Below are 6,784 nucleotides of genomic sequence, written 5' to 3'. Positions count from 1 at the left end.
ACAGTTTTCTCCCTCCTCTGTTTCAGTGCAGTATACATTATTGAACCCATCTTACTCAGTCTCTCCCCAACCCCAAGGACAGTCCCATTCTACAACATACTTCTAAGAGCTAATCTAGTTAGCTTTCTTCAGTGAATCTGACTACCTTGTGGTTTCTCCATTACAGCTTAGACAGGTGGGAGCATCCTCATTTCTCTTCTTCCTCCCTGCTTTTTGGGGAAACTGCCCTTTCTCCTGCCCAAATTCCTTATTTCTACTATTGGATAATGAAAATAATTGAGGAGAAAAGTTATACAGAATTAAAGACAGAAAGAAAAGAACATTTAAGGTTGTTTTAAAAGAGATATAAATGAGAATTTGTGAGCAAGAGTAGGATGCTGAGGTAAATATCAGGAGTCATTAAAGACCAATTTTACCCTGACTAAGCTTTGTGATCATGAGGTGGATTAAGTACCACATCCTCACCCTGAACTCCCTTTCCTCCAAAACAAATCATGTCATGTAATTTCCATTGGCAGTCAGAAGCTTGCTTACTTCTCCACACTTGCCCCAGCCCGCAGGGATCTTCAACGGTAACCCTAGGAGGGGAAGAACGAGAATGGGGGGACAGGAGACACAGAAGCATGGAGACAAGTTGAGATTCCAATCAAGTCTCAATTTTATTGAAAGCACTCACAGCTTATATACAGAAGCACAATGGGGGGAGTGGAAAAGAGAAGTAAAGTTACTTAGCAGGGTGTTTCCAGTAAACCAAAACCTATCCTCCCAGGGTGGGGCGACATGTCCATACATGTCCTTAGAGAACTACAAAATGGCTTCAGAGAATTACAAAATGGCTTCAGCTAAGTTGAACAAGCAGCTCCCAACAGGTCCTCTCTGTTTTTTATAAGTTATTTGAAGACTGCAAAGGCACAACAGGATTACCTTTGGTGCTCTCCTGTTTAACCATGTATGAAACCAGCGCCTGTCTTGGGTTGGACACCGCACCTACTGATCTTACCCGTCATGGGCTAACCCACCAGCTACGGCGGGGTGCCTGTCTTAGGTTGAAACAGGGGTCGGTGTCTCTTACCCGTCTCTGGCTGCCTGGTTTATTCGCTTGTATCACCAAGGATTTTCTTTATTGGCCATTTGCAGTCTTTGATAATGGACTTGTATGGGACGGAAGGCTATGGATTCAACCTGTTGCTTGATAAAGTGTGTAAGTCTCTTTATTGCCCAGGGGCCAAAAGAAATAAGGAAAAGAAAGCCTATTAAGGGCCCCAAAAAAGAGTGACTGGTCTTTGAACACGTCCCCTTAACTTTTAGGCCATAATTGATTGATTATACATTCTTTTGCTTTAAATTTTTTGTCACAATATGCACTAACCCAATTAAAAACTTAGCCGTGTGGACTTCTTGTGTTGAAGCTGCAGCAGAAGTAGAGACAGCAGCAATCACAGGGATAAGAGAAACAATTTCTACAATAACAAGACCTACAGCTCTCTTGGTTCTTAATGATAACTTATATAACTCTTTTAAAATTTGCAAGCCATTATTATCATACCAAATATCATTTAACTTTACCAATGTCATAACAAGAGGAGGATTCTTTAGAATAACAACTGATTCATCTTTGGTAACAGATTTTACAGGAACAACTTACATTAAATTTTGGATAATCACCAGTGATTACATTATTATCAATCCATAAGACATATGATTCAGGTCATGACAGGACTTTGGCATTTGTGACATTATCTCCCTTACATTTATCTTTTGGGATACAGGGAATATTTATCGAATCCACACTAGCAACTAATTTCCACAATTTAGTTTGAAAGTTCTTCATATCAATAGCCCACATTCCTCCCACAAATCTTTTCACAGAAAGTCCGGGACCATATGTATGAAGAGGTGACCAGTCTCCTGAGCTACCTAAGCAAGGTAGCATTCCAACCGTTGGTCCTTTAAAAATTATATTACCAGTTAGATAAGAGAATGGCCATAGCGCTATTATGATGACATTTTCTGCAAGGTGGTTGCCAGCACGACCTTTCTCAAAACATGAGGGAAAGTTGGCATCTGCTGGAAAGATGGCGTTTATTCTACCTGCTCCATATCCGGAAGCTCGTCAGTTGGAAGCTAAATAATTCAATTGTCCAGTCCATGATGGGTTTCCACTGCAGATAAATAATTTTTGATAGTAGAAAGAGTACATTCTATAATACCTTGTTTTTGAGGATTGTAAGGAAGCTCAGTTTTATGACAAATAGTAAAATATTTATAAAAATTTTGAAAACTTTTCCTAGTATAGCTAGGAGTGTTATAAATCTAGATTTTTCTAGGAGTTTCCAACATAGAAAAAGCTAATAAACAATGTTCCACAACATACTTAGTTGCTTTTTCCGATAAATAAGATATTACCACAAAACCAGAACTGATATTAATAATAACATGAACAATTTGCAATCTTTCAAATTTGGGAATGTGAGCCACATTCACCCGTCAAACACAATCTGGCAACAATCCTCTAGGACTCACCCTAAAATGTGGAACAGGAAGAGACAAACACCCTACACGTGATTCTACAATACACTTAACAATCTTTTCCAGAATACGAGACACCCCATGTAAATGTTCACTATAGAATAATAATTATGATGAAATGGTTTTGCTTTTGCTGAATAAAAATGATTTAAACATTTACTAGCCAATTTATTTTATTTCACTAAAGGTCCTGGCAAAAAGAATGAGACTCAATATGACTGACAAAAATATGACCATCTCTTTGCCAAATTAACAATTGTATATGAAGAAATAATTACAAAACCATAGAATTTTTGTTCTGATAATATTCACTGTACCAACAATTGGAAATGCATTGTTGTTGTTGTTGTTGTTGTTGTGGTTGTGGTTGTTGTTGTTATGTGCCGTCGAGTTGCTTGCGGATCACAGCGACCCTATGTACAACAGCCCTAAACTCTGCTCTATCCTGTGCCAATCGCACTGTCTCTGACATTCCCATCCCAATTATCCCAGTCAATGAATCAATCCACCTCATAGAGGGCCTTCCCCTCCTGCGCCGTCCCTCCACACTCCCAAGCATTATGTCCCTCTCCAAGGACCGGTCTCTCCTCACAACATGTCCAAAGTATGGTAGACGGAGCCTCGGAATCCTTGCCTCCAAGGAGCCACCCAGTTTAACCCTTTCCAGGACTAATCTGTTTGTTTTCCTAGCAGTCCATGGTATTCTCAATACTCTTCTCCAGCACCACAGCTCAAAGGCATCAATTCTCCTTCTATCCTCCCTGGTCATTGTCCAACTCTCTGATGCATTACGAGTGATTGCAAAGACCATGGCATGTATCAGACACACCTTAGTCTCCCCATTGCTCCTCAGAACTTTGGAAAGGTCCCTAACAGCAGACTTTCCCATGGCAATGCACCTTTTAATTTTCTGACTGCTGGTGCCAAGACTGTTGACTGTGGAGCCAAGCAAACTAAAGCTGTGTACAATCTCAATCTCTTCAGCATCCATCCTGATGCTGCCAATTGGTCCAGTGGTGAGAATCTTTGTCTTCTTGACATTGAGCCTCAATACATATTGTAGGCTGCAGTCCTTGACACTCTGCAGCAGGTGCTTCAGGTCCTCTTCAGTTTCAGCAAGCAGGGTTGTGTCATCTGCATAACGCAGATTGTTGATAAATCGTCCACCAATCTTGACCCCACATTTCTCCTCATAGAGCTCAGCCTCCCGGATAATCTGTTCTGCATATAGGTTGAAAAGGTATGGAGATAGGATGCATCCCTGCCATACGCCCTTCCCAATTTTGAACCATGCAGTGTTCCCTTGCTCTGTTCTGACGACTGCCTCCTGGTCCAAGTATAGGTTTCACATTAGAACTATCATGTTCTGGGATTCCCATTCTTCTCAGAGTCAGCCATAGTTTGTTATGATCTACACAGTCAAATTCCTTTGCATAGTCAATGAAACACAGATAGACATTCCTCTGGTATTCCCTGCTTTCAGCCAAGATCCGTCTAACATCAGCTACAATATCCCTAGTACCACCACCCCTTCTAAACCCAGCCTGGAGTTTTGTTAGTTCTCTGTTGATGTACTGTTCCAGTAGTTTTTTTTATAATCTTCAGTAAAATCTTGCTTGCATGTGAAATCAGTGAGATTGTTCTATAGTTTCCACATTCTGTTGGGTAACCTTTCTTTGGGATAGGAACAAATATAGATCTCTTCCAGTCACTTGGTCAAGTGGTTGTTCTCCACATTTCTTGGCACAAGTTGATGAGCACATCCAGGGCAGCATCTGTTAACTGAAATATGTCAATTGGTATACCATCAATTCCTGGAGCCATATTTTTTGCCATTTCCTTCAAAGCAACCTGAACTTCTTTCATCACCATAGGCTCTTGCTCATATGTTGTTTCATGAAATTCTTCTGTGTCTTCCAATTCCTTTCGATACAGTGACTCAGTATATTCTTTCCATCTTCTTTTAATACTTCCTGGATCATTTAACATTCTGTCGAAAGCATCCTTGATTATAGCAACTCGAGGTTTGAATTTGTTCTTCAGTTCCTTGAGCTTAAGATATGCTGAAAGAAAATACTTCCCTCCCCAGCAGAGCTGTGCAGATTCCTTTTTTAACAGTAGCTTTTCATCAGCCAAGAAGGGAGGTATGAGGTAGCAAGGATCCACACCCACTTTTACCTGGATAACATCCCTCTGTGTCATTTAAACAAATGCTACATCAGATCAAAAAGGTGAATTATTTACTGTCTCTTCTCAACCTCTAAGCTAAAGCAGATACACAAACAAGCAAACAACAAACTTATCTTGGACACCACTTAAAAGAAGTTTACAAGTTCTCCATTGATATGTTCTTCTGCTGAATTCCAAGCATTATTTGTCTAAGTTTCCTTACCCGAACTGTTGGCACAAGAGGTGCAATTTTATCCTCGAAGCAGGGTGTTCCTCAGGCACCAAGCCAACTCAGTTGGCTCATTCACTTCCTTCCCCAACTCATTTCTTCAGGGCTTTTTGCATGTCAGAGACTTATTACATGATGATTCAGGAGGAGATACATTAAGTATTCTTCCTACTGTGAAATTGTCTGCTCACCTCTCTCTCATCAAAACTGGTTTACACAAGGAAGCCATGGAGTTCCTTTTATCTCTGTTTCTTCATAGTTTGGTAATTATTGCAATGGATGTCTGAAGAAGGAGTTGGGGGAAGGGGAAAGACTGATTGAGAAAGCAACTTCTCTGATTGTAAAGCAACAGCTCCTCCTGAGAGGCCTGGCCTATATGTGTCACCTCTTGTCTCATTTCTAATACTGATAGTTCTGACCTTCTTTGTACAGACCCCCCAACATCTCTGTCTCAAGAACATGCACATTGCCGCATTGCTTAGTAGTTTCCATGGATCACTGCACCCTTTCTCATTGGCCTGGTCCTTTCTTCGAAGCAGCATCTATTTCCAGCCCCGAGATCTCATGGTTTCGGGCATGTGGCTCAGGCTAGGAATGCCTGCAATGCATGTCACCAGTTTTCTTTCTCTTTCATATTTCTTTCCAGGAATCACCCAGGTGACCTTCCTATCTTAACTAACTACTTGTACCATCCAGGGAACATAAAAGCCTCATTCCTTTGGTTTACAAAAAGATGTCCAGGCAGATTTACTTGCTTTTACATCTCTACAGAGACTCAGAATTCTAACCCTGACACTGTGAACGAAGGGGGAATGGAATTAGAGAGTGGCCTGCAGAGTCAGAGTAGAGACTATCTGTGTGCAGAAGGGTTCTCATATAACTGGAGAAGAAAGAAAAGTTCATTTCATCAGCCTATGTTTCCCATTGGAAATGTCTGGGCTGGTATTTCAATATAGATACATGAACCTTTGCATAATCATAAGACGCAAGGAAATATTAGTCTGTTCATACATTTTCACTGTCCTAAACTGTACTGATTAAAATGAGAAAAATGGGAAATGGCTTTTAAAGAATTAAAATATATTTCAAAGCAATTAAAAAAAAGACTTGAACATTATTTTATTGGCATAAAATCAACAACAGGGAGTGGTGCTGCCAATCCAAAGGCAATCCAAAGGTTCAGATCTCCTTCCTGTGTGATTTATAGCCTCTGAAAACCTGCTGTTGGGTCAGTTATAAGTAGGTTCCTACTCAACAGCATATAAAAATAACAAAGTAATATTCTATCTTAGAGTAGCTTGAATTTTGTAATTAATACAGAAAAGAGTTTTAGGTAAACTTTAAATGTATAGAGATTTTTTTTTCACATCCTGCAGAAAAAAATTAAGTAAGTTTAGTAATACTTTCCCTCACTAACCTTTTTCCCCACATTCACTATAATCACTGCTAAAATGATTCAATAATCTATTTTATATACATAAAATGTGATATGTAACATATAATTAATATTAGATTTTTACATTAGTGCCTGTATGTTAATACCTCTCTGGATATATGGGGAAAAGGTTATTAGAAAATGAAGCATGGAATAAACATCACAATGGTGAAAATAGACAGTGATAATAGCATCTTCTCTCTTACAAAGCAAAGTACATTCTATGTATTTCTAGAGTCAAATTTCACCGCTACATCCTCTCCTCTCCCTTCTTATATAACTAACCTTCCTATCATATTATTAAAATATCTCTTTCCTCTTCTAAGCGTTGGTATTACAATTGTTAAGCATCATCTGCAAACTGAAAGGTCAGTGGTTTGAAACTACCATCTGCTCCATCAAAGAAAGGTGTGGTAGTCTGC

Source organism: Elephantulus edwardii, unplaced genomic scaffold, assembly GCF_000299155.1.
Source record: "Elephantulus edwardii isolate Elephantulus edwardi_28Jun2011 unplaced genomic scaffold, EleEdw1.0 scaffold00360, whole genome shotgun sequence".
Classification (NCBI taxonomy): domain Eukaryota; kingdom Metazoa; phylum Chordata; class Mammalia; order Macroscelidea; family Macroscelididae; genus Elephantulus; species Elephantulus edwardii.
Note: the sequence above shows the minus strand (reverse complement) of the source record.